The following is a 15,971-nucleotide window of genomic DNA, read 5'->3' as shown; positions in this document are numbered from 1 at the left end:
AACACAGCCTGTCATGCACGATAAAATTTAAAACAAAAAACTAAGAAGGCTCTCCCGCTGTAGCAGGGAGTTTCCCAAGCATGGAAAACTGCCTTCTGTATTCTGGGTAATTACCCAAAATATAAAATGTCTATTTAATAGTCCTTTCTTCAGCCAGACATTTCTCTACCCACAGCCATCACCTTCTCATTCCCAAGTCTACTCTCTTAATTTTATAAGGAAATATCCTGGGTGGGGGGCAGGGAGGGAGGGGGAGAGGAAGAAAATTTAGTCAGTAGCTATCTTGCTTCCTTGTTTTTCTGGATTTTATTCTTTACATCACGGGGGAAAAATTGCCACAGATTGGCTTTTTGTTTGCCCTTTTTTTTTCATGTTTACTGAGCACTATTTTTTAAGATTTATTTACTTGAGAGAGAGAGAACAGGAATGGGAGGAGCAGAGGGAGAGAGAGAGAGAATCCCAAGCCGACTCCGTGCTGAGCCTGGCACAGGGCTCGATCTCACGACCCTGAGACCATGACCTGAGCCGAAACCAAGAGTTGGACACCTAACCGAAAGTGCCACCCAGGCGCCCCTACTGACCGCCTTCTCCGACAATTGCCGATCTAAGCATTCAACTATCCCGTTAGTATTACTCGTTTCATCCCCAGTAACCATGTGGGTTGTCCGGCCTTTCACAATGAGAAAACAGAGTCTGAGAGAGAGTAAAGAAAGTCTACCCCGGCTATACAGGTAGTCTGAGGCAGGACAGGGAATCAAAACCATCAAGTCTGAGACCAAAGCCTATACCCTTAAACACTACTCTATATCCATGGTCATTCTAATGAATAAAACCAGCCACCAAAGGCACCCTGTTCTCTGTGGCTTTATAACAAGCTATCTTATCATCTGTTCTATGGGGTGGAACAGAGTAGAATTTGCAAGAAACCTGGGAATCCCCTGCACAGGTGTTGTATACCTTACACAAGAGTCCCTCAGACATTCCAGAAACCTAACAAAGATGGCAATGACACCACTCCGTGTGATTAAATACACAAAGAAGTACAACGAAAGGGGGTTTTCTTGACTTACAGGACTGTACTTGAAAAGCCAAGTACTTGTCTAATTAAACTACTGCAAGAGATTCTCCAAGCAGAGTGCCTTCAAGGAAATGTGTGTAGTCACAGGTTTGGACTGATGGACCGGTGTCAAATCAAGCATCACCAAGACAGCCTTACTTATTTTAGCTGTATGTATTGCACCATTAAGTATTCCATTGTGCATGTTCTTTTTTTTTTTTTTTTTTTTTTTTAGGATTTTATTTATCTGACAGAGAGAGAGACAGCGAGAGAGGGAACACAAGCAGGGGGCGTGGGAGAGGGAGAAGCAGGCTTCCCCGCGGAGCAGGGAGCCCGACGCGGGGCTCGATCCCCAGGACCCTGGGACCATGACCTGCGCCGAAGGCAGGCGCTTAACGACTGAGCCACCCAGGCGCCCCGACATTGTGCATGTTCTTGACCAGTTTTCAGATGAAAGACACACAGTGGCCAATTCAAAATTAGAATCAATTCCTAAAATATAAATCAATCCAAGGAAATTGGTAGCAAATATATAACTAGGGAAAACTTAGTAGTTTGTACATTGGAAAAGTGAGCTTGCTCTGCTAATGGCAAGCTGTCTGCTGGAAACTCCTATGGTTGTGGAAGAGGAAACAGTAAGTTCGTTTCCTTTTGTGCTAGGGACTCGGTAATTCATTACTAGAAAGATAAATAAAAACTCACAGAGAAAGGAATTCTAATGAATGTAAGGAGTTAATATGATATAAATCACCATTCTGCTGTATGGATGAGGGAGTCTAAGTGAGATCAATACACCTAAGCATAAAATTGACAAATCCTGAACTGCTTGCCAAGGTAAAGTGCCCTTAGGTGAATAACAATAATGATGATGATAACATTATTAAAAATATCATCTGGAGTTTATCTACATTCCTTGAAAAAAATTACTTTCTGAGAAATCGTCACTGGATCATATTTAACGCTAATAGAGCATTACAGTAGATTTTTGACCCGTCTGGTTTTTTTTCCCTCAAGATATCCAGTTCAGTATGCAAAAATTTAATTTGGAATCTTAAAAACAAAAGTTATCGTTGAGTCTTTAAAGAGCCTTAATGCAGTTATCTCCGTTTTAAAATGATGGTTCTGAAGGTTAGACAAGTTGCCTGCATTACCCAAGGTCCTACCTTTATTGTGCTCCTGTCTTGGTCGATTCACTGAGCAAATGCAAAGTAAGCCAGCAATCATGCTGAGCAAAGGTCTTACTCAGCCTGCACAGGTTGTATTAGTTAGTCAGGTTGTGTGTGTTAGTCAGTGGCAAAGGTCATATTAGAGCCAGATCTTCTGACTTAAAGTCAAAGATGCACAGAAAAGACAAAAAAGTACCTATGTCCACTAGAGCGGGTAACCAATGGAGACAGTCTTCATCCCTGATAGTAATAATCTACAGCCAAAGCACCATCACCTGCCATCACGGAGGCCTAACTTATTCCAACAGCCATGGGGAAGTCTGGTAATTTCAAAAACACTTAAAAGTGAGTTCTGGAAAGGTAAAAGCTATGCCTCATTTTCTTCAAACTGATAGCAGGTGGCATAGAAGTGAGTAACAGACCAGAGTATGTGCTCAGTGGAGATTGCTTGAATGAGCCAAGGAAGGTGTGTTGGAAGGTTTCTGTTGCAGTTGTATGTCATTCTGCAGACACTTCTCGTCCTTTTTGACAATGACCTTAGAAAAGAGAGAGGGGATTGGGGCGCCTGGGTGGCTCAGTCGGTTAAGCGTCTGCCTTCGGCTCAGGTCATGATCCCAGGGTCCTGGGATCGAGTCCCGCATCGGGCTCCCTGCTCTGCAGGGAGCCTGCTTCTCCCTCTCCCTCTGCCTCTGCCCCCACCCCTGACTCTCATGAATAAATAAATAAAACATTAAAAAAAAAAAAAAGGAAAGAGAGAGGGGAAATGAGACCAAGAGTGGCAAAAACAGAGGTAAAAATGGCCAATATTCAGAGACCGACAACTGTCCAAAACAGGCACACAAGCACTCTTGTTGAAATGCAGCCGTATTGGTGGAATTAGAGACATCAAGAGATGAGAAGTGGAATGCTGACGGAAAAGGAAGCACACAGTAACACCATAACCACTGACACTGCGGATCTCCGCACAGTAGGACCCTTACAGACTAAAAAAGTTAGACCAACACAGGCACGAAGAACGCAGATTCTAAAGAAAACAACTCGTTCCAGCTGGGACCCAGAGCATCACTACTCATTATTGGCATCCATATTAAAGACAAATAGGAAGAAATGAGGCTAAAAAATAGCACTCACAATAATTCAGTAGCACATTGAATACAAGTAATGTTGATGCTCTTCATGAACAGAAGTCATACCTTCGTTTATCACCAGCTGTTTTCCCTAGCATCCCTTCCCTGAACGGCTGTGTGGGTCTAACTCTTTCAATCGGTAAGCTCCTAATGTGCAGGGATCAGCAATACCTATGAATGGAAACACGTGTTGGGAGTAAAGAAAAATAACAGGTGGACGGGAAAATTAAATTAGACATCTTGGGGATTAAAAAAAAAAAAAAAAGTCACTGAAATTCAAAGACAGAAACTGCTTTCTGCGGCACACAGCCAAGAAATGAAATTGCAGTTAGAAGTTTGCATCAAACCAGAACAAGGAAGCAAAGAGTTAAAAATTAGTTTAAGCAAAGGAATATCGAGAGGGTCCAACGCATATCAAACTGGAACTCTAGCAGAAGGAAAAGGAAATGAAAAAGTGAAGAAAGTCTTTCACAGCCCAGATCCTTCCTGAATCATCCTGGAAATCTTTCATAGCTCAACAAATTTCTTAAAGTGAATCAATGGGAATTTGTAAGTGTGGGTTCCCACGTTTCTGTGTTCTCTTCCTGAATGACTAACCTCTACATAACTCTTCAGACTGCAAAGCTTTCTTCACTTACAGTCACACTTAATCCTCTCAATAGCCCTGTGACATGGGTATCATTAAACTCATTTCTCATATGAGAAAACTAAAACTCAATATAGAAGCTTTCCCGCAATCCCGCAGCGAGGGAAGAACAGAGCCAGGGTAAGTACAATGGCGTTAAAATGTGTCCACAAATTTTTTTGATATTTCTCTCCTCAAAAGGTGGAGCCCAGCTTCCCTCCCCTTGAGTGTGTGATTTGCTTCCAACAAATAAGAGTAAGTGTGAAATGAACATATGTGATTTTCAAGACAAGGTCATAGAAGGCAATAAGGTATCATCCATCTTGCTCTCTCTTGGATCACTCACTCTGAGGGAAGGCAACTGCCCTGTGGTAGAGACACTCCAGCAGCCTATTCAACAAGTCCACTGGGTGAGGAACAGGCTTTCTGCCAAAACACAGAAAAAAACATTCGCCTTCGACCAAAAGCCATGTGAGTGAGCCACCTTCCAGCCTCAGGCTTTGGATGGCTTCAGCCAGGGTTGAAATCTTCACTGCAATCTCATGAGACATCTTGAGTCGGAACCACCCAGCTAAGTTGCTCCCAAATTCCTACCCCCAGAAACTATGAGATAATAAACACTTGTTTTAAGCTACTAGGGAGTGATTTGTTCTATAGCCATCGATAACTGGATACACCAGGAAATACACCCAGAGGCCTTGACCCCGGAAGGCTGTGCCCTTTTACTTCACACCGCTACTTTTTCTATGACTTCTTGTGCAAAATCAAAATATTTTGGCCCACTCAACTTACATTTCCTAAGTACTTTTTAATAAATATTTTTGGATGAATAAACATCCAAAGCACATAGGATACAACCAACCGCCACTGCAACTTTATCCTCATTTTATCTTGAACCAAAGGGAAATACATTCTACATCTAAGAAGGAAGAGGGCATTCTGCTGGACTTACCATTTTTTATTGATCCAAGCTCCCTGTCAGAAGTGTGTTTTATTCTGATAAAGGAAATACTTTGAAGAACAGGATATATGACTGTTTTTCAACGACATCCAAAAATCCCCAGGGCATGTAAAAATAAGAATATTTTCCTAATCAAAAGCGCCTTGTTCAGTCCTCCATGAGTTCTTTCACTTCGTTTCCAGACCGACCGGAGGTTTCGGGCAGCAGGCCCTCAGACAGGAGTGGCCGGACCTGCTGCTGACCTCATCCCACCCCCAGCTGCAGAGGAGGGCTGGAAGCATGGGTTACAGGCAACCTTTTTACGGGCAAGTTAGTTATTTGTTCGCATATGAACAGTAAATCAACATGTAGTACTAGGTTGCGATGACTTTTGATTTTGTGGGTAATGCCTAACCACCCAGATTTTATTTCATGGCCAGGAAAAAAAAAATAATGTGTGAGAGGAACAAAATGCAGGAAACATCTATCAGACATGACTGAAATAAGAAATCCAAGAAACAAATAATGGTGCTAACAGCAATGCAGCTTAGATCAAAGACCAGACATTTTTATAATAACCACTAAGACGGGACGCGACATCACATGTACATTTTTAATCCACTCCTCGCTCCTTTCTTCAGCATTTTATCACCCCAACCACCGCTGCCCGCTAGATCTTTCTGCAATGAGGGAAATGTTCTGTGCTAACACAGGACCCCCTAGCCATGTGTGGTTGCTGAGCACTGGAAATGTGGCTAGCCAGCAGGACTGAGAACTGAGTGTTTAATTTCATTTTAATTATTAATTTATTACTTATTATTATAGTAACTTTAGTTTATAATTTTTTTAAAGATTTTATTTAATTGAGAGAGAGACCAACAGAGAGAGAGGGTTCGGTCCGTTCTACAATAGAGACCACTAGCATGCACCTTCGGGGTGAGATGGGGCAGCAAAGTGAAGCAAAGGGCTGCCTACAATAGAGAGCATTTTCAATTCACAAAGGAGGTCTAGCTGGAATGCAACAAAGCCCTCAGAGGGTGAGATGGCCTGAGTGAGATGCCCAACGAGCATACTGGCTCTCTCTCATCGTTTCCTTCTGTTTGGGGAGCAAGTCCAAACTCTGGGACCTGTGGAGGAAGCAGCGGCCAGCCCCTGTCCCAGCCTCTTCCTCCGGTTACGTAGAGACCTCATTTCTCACTGCCCCCCCCCAGTACAGAGCTGACCATTGCCTACTGGCAATTCCGTGTCTGTGGCGATGTGTTCTTCTCCCGCCCGCTTTCTGCACACCCATCCAACAGCCCAGAGCCAGGCTGGCGACCAACTGGAACCTCGCCCCCTGCTGGCAGGAGTGTGAACTGACACAACCCTTCCGGAAAACTGTCATGAGGGATGTACTGAAAGTGAGCACGCCCACTCCTGGGTAAACACATACCCGACGTGTACATATTTTCACCAAAACACATGCACTTCAGTATTCATGGCAACATTACGCAAAGCACCCTGAAACTGGAAACCTCAGAAATCCAAAAAACAAGGCAGGGGGTAAATTCGGTGTGTTTCTACCTGGGAGTTGCTACACAGCAATGAAAACGGATGATCTGCAACCCCGTGTAGCACCAGGCTACGTGTGTCAGACATCGGGATGGGCTAGAGCAGCACCGACCACAAAAGAGCATCGTTCTATCATCGTGTTGGATAGAGGCTTCCCGCATTGTGCATCCCTCGGTGTACCGAAAGTACAGAAATGAGCCAATCAGTTCAAGCTGTTCAGAAAGGTGGAGGGGGTCGTGACAGAAAAGGGCTACAGGGGAGGGAAGAGGAAACTCCAGGGTGCCGAGGAGGTTCCTTCCGTGATCTAAGTGTTGATCTGATGGGTGTGCTCGGTTGTAAAAAGTCAATAAACTGTCCACTGAAGACACATACCTACACTTTTCTGGATATAGTCTTCAATCATTTCTTTAAAAAGCTCTATCCATCCTCAAAGTATAACTCAAAACTCACCACTTCCATGAACCATGAAAATAGCCTACAGCAATCTTTCATTCTCTCATCATCATAAAAAAAAAAGGCGCCTGGGTGGCTCAGTTGGTTGAGCGACTGCCTTCGGCTCAGGTCATGATCCTGGAGTCCCGGGATCGAGTCCCGCATCGGGCTCCCTGCTCAGCGGGGAGTCTGCTTCTCCCTCTGACCCAACCTCCTCTCATGCTCTCTCTCTCTCTCTCTCTCATTCTCTCTCTCAAAATAAATAAAATCTTAAAAAAAAAAAAAAACCCTCATATTATTTCAGGCACATACATTTCAGTGGATCAATCGGAATGTAAACACTGTACTTTTTTAAACCCCCCCTCGGTGTTTGGCACAGTATTGGTCACAGAATGTGTATTTCACGAACTCTTGTAAACCAAGCACATCTTTTCTGCTATTATTTAAAATTGTTTAAGTGGCAAACACAGGTATTATCTCATACTTTCTGTGAATTTTCAAACAGCTGAGTTCAGTTAAGCACACATTTCCTTACACATATAAAAATGGAAAACACTGCAACAAAAAAGACTGGAATTTTCCATCCACACAGCTGTTGCTACACAGCGTCTGTGGTGTAACCTTCTCTTAATGGAACTCACTCCCACAACCCCACACAAGAGAAATGATTTCTTTTCCACGGCAGCCCCATCACCGTACTGGGCAAAGGCATCAGAAGTAATCAGGGAAGGAAGAAAAGACTCCCCAAAAATGTGATGGAAAGCATGAAAACGATTACAGGGTACTAGATCCAGAATTTGAAAATTCATGGTAAGTGCTATTTTTTTTTTCGTGTTTCCAAATGACAGTTGACTAATCAGTATGCTTATCCTGTCACTCATAAACTATGAGAACAGAGGACAAAAAAAAGTATGAATGCAGAGACGAGTCGTAAGTCACTGCAGTCATGTCTGGGCGCCCTGCAAGTGCATAGTAAGAAGGATTCTCGCTGACAAACACTGCCAATTCAGATTAATCAAGGGGGAACTCTTTCCTTCACCGCTTGTTCCTCACTTCTGCTTTCCTTCCAACCAAAGGCTTGCCACATACAAAGAGTCTGGCCTCTTGAAATGTTCTTCTTTTTGCTTGGTTTCATCAGCCCTGCAGAAGGAGGGGAAAAGTAATCTCCGATTTGCAGAAATGAGAGAAAGACAGGAGATTACGGATTTCCTTAGAACTTTCACCTCTGCTCTAAATAAACAGTTGCAAATAATGTCCCCATTCCTGTAGTTTCGTGGGGAAGTTCGGCGCCCTCCGGAGAGGGGTAGTGTGACATATTTACAGACAGCCAGAGGGAAAGCAGAACAGAACATCCAGCAAGTACCTTCTTTAAAAAGACTCTTATCAAGCTTCCACAGAGCCCCAAGTGCTAGATAACGAACACAGAAGCCAGAAAATCCAAGAACCAGTCCAGCTAAAGCTGTTTGGGGCACTGTGTGTTAGGTGACCTATGACTTTTCACTTGGTAGCAGCTACAAAATTCTTTCTTGGATTAAAGAACTTTCCAGAAATAGTCAAATTTATCATCTCAGCTCTAAGGAGTGAACTAAAAGCAAAAACTTAGTCACACAGATGCCCCCTCCTTCTTCCCCAGCCCCGATCTGTACCACTGTGTCTCTCTGTCTCTGTCTGTCTTCCTCTCCCTCTCCACATCAGACCCTTACTAGTTCAGGCAACCCCATAAATATTACTCTTTGGACCCCGGGGGAGAGAGACTGACTCTGCCCAGTGCTTCACGCCACATGGGACTCTCTCCCTTATCCAGCAGTGCTCGTCTGTTGTTCAACAAGCTTTCTGGGGTCTTGGACCAGATCTCGGTCTTGGACTGCTAACAGGAGCCTTGCTCGCATCTCTCCAAACCACCGAGTACCCAGAAATTATTGGCTTATTTTATCTGCCTCTCCCAATCAGATGTTAGTTCTTTGAGGATGAAGGCTCTACCATTTTCTTGAACCGTCAGGCAGAGAAAGCACTCCATGAGCACGTGTCAAATGGAACATTTGGACTAGGAATCTTTGTTCAATATACCTCGAGCAAAGAGTAGCAAAGGTACGTGACTTTGGCGTGAGTCCTTAGAGCATCCCAAACGTGAATTCTCTCTTGGACTTAATCACCAGGCATTCCCTTGGAGCTCCCACTCGTCAGGCTTAGAACTGCCCTGTAAGTTACACTTATTGACGTGTTTGCCCCACAAAGCTGGGGACTTCATGGTCAGTGCATTCTGCTGCATTTACAGTGAAACAGGTCCTGGGACTCTGCACGTTTTCCATGCAGCATTTGTTACAAAGATATCAAAGCCCACAACTGGCAATCTGGATGTGAAAGCAGAGATGGGACTGCTTAGGCGGCAGGTGGTTCAGGGGGAGGCGGCACTGTTGGAAGATCTCGGGCTCCCTTCAGTCACCCCCGCATTGCTGCAGGGAGCAGGGAACGTTGCAGTCGACCCAGCCTGCACTGGCCACGCATCCTTACACACCTGGGAAGCCCACACCGGGCTGCCAAAATCTCCCCCCCCCCCCCGCTTCCCAGAAACAGATCCCCACGCTTGCCACAGCACCTTCAATTAATCCACAAGGCATCAGTTGCCCTTTGCCTTGAGACATTTTTCCCCCTAAATACTCATCTCCAAACGCTTGCTTTGCGGCTTGTGATTCCACATAGAGCCATTAGTCATGAACGTTAATTGCGTCTCTCTACCCTTATCTCTAACTGCTTCTCCCACCGCACCCATTCACCCACCAGCCACATCTGCCGATTCGCTGCTCAAACCAACACGGTCCTATCTAGGGCTGTGCCCTTGCAGTTCTCTCTGCCCAGAACTTTCTCCCTCCCTTGAACCGCAGAGCCAACACCCTTCCTTCATTTCAGATCCCTCTTCCAATGTTGCCTTCTTGGGAAGACCTTCTTTGGCCATCTCTGTTTCCAGAGAGCTAAGTAGTAGTATCAAATCCTCAACTACAGCATAAACCTCTGGATTGGGTGTTTTTGTAATTTTGTGATTCCCTGAGTGTTACAGAGCAGGCATCAATTGCAGCTCATTTAGTTACAAATAACAGAAATTCCTTCTCCTGCCAACTTGCACACTCAAGGAAATTCACTGGTGTGTCTGGCCCTAAGGCTAGTGAGAAGCAAGAGTTGAATCTGGGCTCAAAAAATCCACGTAATCAGGACTGGATTTTTCTCTCCACTTCTCAGTGCCGCCCAGGCAGCCTGAGTTTCACTTCCACACCAAGTCTCTATATCTGTCATGGGCCCCAACGGGTGTCAGCCATTCAAGGGGCTTCCTCATTCGAGTCCAACGAGCAAAGACTGCTATCCCGGCAGCACCCAGGGATGAGTGAAGTTTTCTCTCCAAGAAGCCCTTGCAGCCCACTGGAGACATCTTTGGAACCAGCAGGGAAGGAAGGAGCTTCAGCCGGGATGCAGCTCACGCACACATGTGATACCAAAAAATGGGGGGGGGGGGGGAGGCCTAAATTCCTCAAGAGGAAATCACGGTTCTGTAGAGCACAGAAGTGGCCAATCGCTGCTGGAAAGACCAACCACAAACGTCCAATATATTGTGTATACGTAATGACTTATGATGTTAAAAACCTAAAGTCAATTTAAAATATAGAGTAAAAGTTTACTTCTCTAAAACCGTTTCTTACCTCAACTGGTAGCTTCCTCAATTTTTAAGAGCAAGGGAAATTTTTTATATCTTGATTGTGGTGATAGTTCCGTGACTGTTTAAACTGGTAAAATTCGTAAAACTATAGCCAAGTCTACAGACTTTATGTAAAGGGCGAGATAGACAATATTTTTGACTTCGCTGATCAAAGTCTGCCATTGTAGCAAGAACGCAGTTATGGGCAATATGTAAATGAGGAGGACAGGTTGTGTGCCAGTAACACTTGACTTACAAAAACAAGCAGTGGGCCAAATTGGACCCAGGAGCTGTATGTAGTTTGAAGACTTCTGAACTCCACATTTGCAAAAGAGTGAATTTTACCATATACACATTATACCTCAATAAACAAACCAAAAAAAAAAAAAAATTTAAGCAGAAAAAAACGGTGGTTCCTTCAACTTATTGGAAGTGAAGACTTTATCAAGAGAATGGATGGAGTTATTTTATTGTTTGTAAGAGGGACTGCTGACAGTAATTGTGCAACAGATGAGCCAGAGAGTTTACAGAAAGTTAAACAGGGAATTTCAAACTTGACTCTTGAAGATTATTTTATCAACTCACTTGGAAAATTCACCTACAAGTCAAGTACCTTCCCTCTGTCCTTGACAAAGACACCTACAGCTGGGTGAGCCCCCTGTCAACACTCTAAACCGACTTGTTTTGGTGTGGTTTGGTTTGGTTCAGTGGGAATACTTTAAGGCTTAGCCTCTTGCACTTGTGGGTTTTTTTTATTGTTTGCTTCTTTTATGCCAAAGCAATCTTTATCGGACATAGATTGTAGATAAGAGCCAGTCATTTCTCCCCCCTGTCTAAACAATGGCACAAACAAAGCATTTCTGAGGCTTTAAGCCCACCAGAATAGAAAGAGAAATCAAACTCCTGGGAACCAGAAAGTGAACACTCTCAGGAAAAAAATAAATTTTAAGCAGGAGAGTTCAAAATCAGCACTCATCAGCTGGCATTCAAACACCCAAACTTGATGTATGCAAGTGATGTGGGGGTGTTACTGTACGTGTGGAAATTCGGGTTGTATAAAAGATACACAAACAGCCTCTAGCATCTGGATTTTTTTCAAGATGTAGAAAAAAGAAGTCAAAGTGTTCGTCTCATCTTGCAGTAGAAGAAATAGGCTTTTAAATCAAAGGTAGCTCACATGAGGATCAGCCGGAATTTTTTCATGAAGATGTCCCTAACAACACACGAATGTCAGTCCTTCGGGAGACGTGTATTAAGGGGCAGATGCCATGAGGCATGGCTCCAGAAGGACAAATGAGACATGAGCTGCCCTTAAACACTGGGAGCCCAACTAAGAAGACAGATGCACACAAATATTTAGGAAAATGTGTTGTGTTACCATAAAGTCTCGAAATACTTCAACAACTGCAGGCAAATTTAATTTATAAGAGCTGAGGCTAAAGGTGAAAGCAGTATCATTTCTCTCTGAAGCAATACTACTAAGAAAATATGATCACTGTCTTCCTCGGTGCCGCCTACGGAGGTGGCAGCCATCTCCTACTCGGCATCATGGCTCGCCCTCAGACCTCTGGTGAAGCCCCAGATCATTGGCGGACCAAAAAGTTCATCAGACACCAGTCAGACTGATATGTTAAAATTAAACACAACTCGCGGAAACCCAGAGGCATTGACATTAGGGTGCGCAGAAGAGTCAAGGGGCAGATCTCAATGCCCAACACTGGTTACGGCAGCAACAAGAAAGCAACGCACGTGCTCACAATGTCTCCTCCAAGAACCACAGAGCTGTTGTAGAAAGAGCGGCCCGGCCGGTCGTCGGAGTCACCAATCCCAACGCCAGGCTCCACAGCGAAGAAAATGAATAGACAGACAGCTTGTGTACATGTGGTAATGAAACCATAAAACTACAAAAAAAAGAGAATATGATCAAAAGAGTCATACAAGAGAAAAAGAAAATTCATTTTCTCCTTCTTCTAAATCGTGTGCTACCACAGAGAGGGCTACAGAATTTTCTCTCTTTAAAAAAAAAAATGCCGGGGCGCCGGGGTGGCTCAGTCGGTTAAGCGTCTGCCTTCGGCTCAGGTCCTGATCCCAGGGTCCTGGGTTCAAGTCCCGCATCGGGCTCCCTGCTCAGTGGGGAGTCTGCTTCTCCCTCTCTGCTCCTGCTCTTCCCTCCCCCTGCTCATGCTCTCTCTCTCTCAAATAAATAAAATCTTTCTAAAAAATGCCAATACAAGAGAATGCTTCTTTTTACTCCTTTTTTTGGTGTGATTGTTTAGTTTTGTTTTTGTTAAAAAACGTCAGATTAATACTACAAAAAGGAATTAGGAGTGAAATAAAGCTAGAAGGGACCGTCAGAGTTAATGTTAGTAACAATCGTGGTCTCAGTAGCCATCAGAACATTTTAGAGACAGAATGGTGATACGGCTGAAACAACGAAGCCAGGAAGATAAGTTAAAAACATAAAGTCATTTTTTCCACTGAGTCATTTCCTACAATCAGACATAAATATCCCCAACACTATTTACCCTGGACATAAAATGGATAAGTTGAGAACAGCTCCTACCATAGATTAGGCTCACTGCAAGTTAATTTTGGGACGTGAGACCTTATAGAAGGAGCTCTTAAACTGTACAGATACCTCAGAAGGATCACCAAGGGCTCTTGTCTCAATGCACATTCCCAGGCAACCTCCCCAGAGGGTCTGACTCAGGAGACGAACATGGAACCAGGAGCTTATGCCGTCATTCCAAGGACTGTGTCGTATTCCTCCTCTGGCCCGGAGGGAACCTGGAAATGTGGAAGCAGTCATCTGCTGTGTGACCAAACCTCCGGGCAACACTTAACCCAGAGGTTTTGAAACCCCACCACCATTGACTCTTCAGGGCTCCCGCCAAGAGTAATTTGGGATGGACCAAGGGGACTGTGCTGGATGCTGTCTAGTCCATTTATAATCATTCAACGAGCAAATCAAACTGTTTGAGAGGATGCATTTGTCGTTAAATTGCATCAATTCCATCATTGCTTTTCCATAAACGGTGTCACTAAGATGTTTATTTCCTGAACATGACAGCTAATCCTATTTCTCTGAAGCTACCAGTCTTCCCACGTCAGCAGAAAAACTTTATCAGTGTTTCTTTTTCTTCGCAAAAGAGAATCGCACGCTGTCAACGTGAGGCCTTTATAAAACCCCTATCGCTCTCTTGACAAGTAAAGGAATCTCAATGCCTAGAAGGAATTTAGTTATGTGATTATGATTGCATAACTATATGATTTGTTGAGTCTTTGTATGCAAAAAACTATTTTTCAGCTAGCCATTAATTGGATGTGGGTCATTTGATTTTGCAACCGTTACACTATGTGTTTATTGCTTATCTCTAGGTAAAGATACTGGTGTGCCTAAATGACCTGCCTGAATGAATAGGAGATTTGGCCATTGTGTAATCCAGGGGTTGGCAAATTATAGCCTGCCACCTGTTTTTGTAAAAAAAAAAAAAAAAAAAAAAAAAATTTGTTTTATTGGCAAACAGACATGCCCGTTCATCCATTCATTTAGATATTGTCTATGGTCCACTTTCCAGCAACAACAGCAAAGCAGTTGTCACAGAGACCATATGGCCTTCAGACCTAAAATATTTACAATCTGGCCCTTTTCCAGAAAAGTTTGCCAACCCTTGATCTTGTCATTTGAGACCACCAAAGTTAGAACTCCGCCACGAAAGGGCCAGATAGATGAAAATGCGAGGTGTTGACAATGGCACCATACAAACATAGCCTAATGTGGAAGGAATTGCAGTGCATGGAAGCAATAGAAGAAATCACAGAGAAAAGATCTGTAGATTTTACTATACTTAATTTAAATGTTTTTTAGTTTAAAATGAAAAGGAAGGGGCGCCTGGGGGGCTCAGTGTGTTAAGCGTCTGCCTTCGGTTCAGGTCATGATCCTGCTTGTGCCCACTCTCGGTATCTTTCTCTCTCTCAAATAAATAAATAAAATCTTTAAAAAACTTTTTTTTAAGGAAAATGAAAAGGAAAAACATTGCAAGAAAGACTACAAAGAGGTTAATGTGCTCAGTATCTCAAGAAGTCTCACAAATTTGTAGAAAAGCTCAATGGAAGAAACACAAAAGGAATATGGATACAAATTGCCACTTTGCAGAACAGGAAGTGTACAAAACTGATAAAAGATGCGAAAGGCTCAACCCAACCAGTCACCAGAGAAATTCAGAGTCTAATGAAGTAACATTTCCAATTGGCAAAAACAGAGTGAAGCACTGAGTAGTATGAAATCTTAGTAGAGATATGGAGACGAGGTACCCTTGTGTTCTAAGTACAGAAGGACAACTTGAAGGTCAGTTGGCAACACCTATTGAAAGTTTAAATCCCGGGCGCCTGGGTGGCTCAGTTGGTTAAGCGACTGCCTTCGGCTCAGGTCATGATCCCAGGGTCCTGGGATCGAGTCCCATATCAGGCTCCCTGCTGAGCAGTGAGTCTGCTTCTCCCTCTGACCCTCTTCCCTCTCATGCTCTCTCTCTCTCATTCTCTCTCTCTCAAATAAATAAATAAAATCTTTAAAAAAAAAAAAAAGAAAGTTTAAATACAATGACTTGTGACCCCACAATTAAAATTCTTGATGTTCACCCTAGCGAAATGCTTGCCCTTGTTCCCAAGACTGTATTTCAGACAAATCTGGAAGAGGCACACCACGCTGTCTGTGCCGTGATCACAGAGCATGAAGCAGAAGTGAATATACCAATGTTGAGTGTGGTTCCAAGCTTATTACCACCCCGAAAGAAGCGGTTTGCAGGGGCGCCTGGGTGGCTGTCGGTTAAGCGTCTGCCTTCGGCTCAGGTCATGATCCCAGGGTCCTGGGATGGGGCCCCGCGTGGGGCTCCCTGCTCCGCGGGGAATCTGCTTCTCCCTCTCCCTCTGCCTGCCGCTCCCCCTGCTTGTGCTCGCTCTCTTAGCTCTGTTAAATAAATAAAGAAATAATAATCCTAAAAAAAAAAAAAGAACTGGTTTGCAAACCAATATATCCATGAAAATACCATTGAGGTTTTCTGTTGTTGTTTTTTTTTTTTTAAATCCTATCTTCAGGGGCACCTGGACGGCTGGCTCAGTTCGTTAAGCGGCCGATTCTTGGTTTCCAGCTCAGGTCTGATCCCACGGTCGTGAGGTCCGGCCCTGCATCAGGCCCTGCGCTCAGATTCTCTCTCCCTCTCCCTCCTGCTCTCTCTCTCTCAAATAAATAAATAAAATCTTTCAAAAAAAATCGTATCTTCAACTTGTTATGGGTTGAATCATGTCCTGCAAACAAGGTATGTTGAAGTCCTAACCCCCAGGACCTCAGAATGTGGCTTTATTTGGAAACAGGGTGTTTCCTGAGGTTAA

The 15,971-nt window shown here is 43.8% G+C and overlaps 1 long non-coding RNA gene across 1 annotated transcript in view; it reads right to left on the bottom strand.

Annotated features, from left to right (window-relative positions):
* LOC114218108 (uncharacterized) overlaps positions 1-15,971 on the bottom strand; it is a 44,781-nt gene that overhangs the window by 13,092 nt on the left and 15,718 nt on the right. Inside the window, exons 2-3 of the long non-coding RNA XR_015769492.1 lie at positions 13,222-13,370; positions 12,333-12,484 (exon numbers count right to left, since the gene is read on the bottom strand). This is a non-coding gene — a long non-coding RNA (uncharacterized LOC114218108). The remainder of the gene's footprint in view (positions 1-12,332; positions 12,485-13,221; positions 13,371-15,971) is intronic.

The sequence above is a fragment of the Eumetopias jubatus genome, unplaced genomic scaffold (assembly GCF_037043125.1).
Source record: "Eumetopias jubatus isolate StellerSeaLion01/CBP00866 unplaced genomic scaffold, mEumJub1_p1.0 scaffold_11, whole genome shotgun sequence".
Lineage (NCBI taxonomy): Eukaryota > Metazoa > Chordata > Mammalia > Carnivora > Otariidae > Eumetopias > Eumetopias jubatus.
This window is presented reverse-complemented; position numbering and strand designations above follow the sequence as displayed.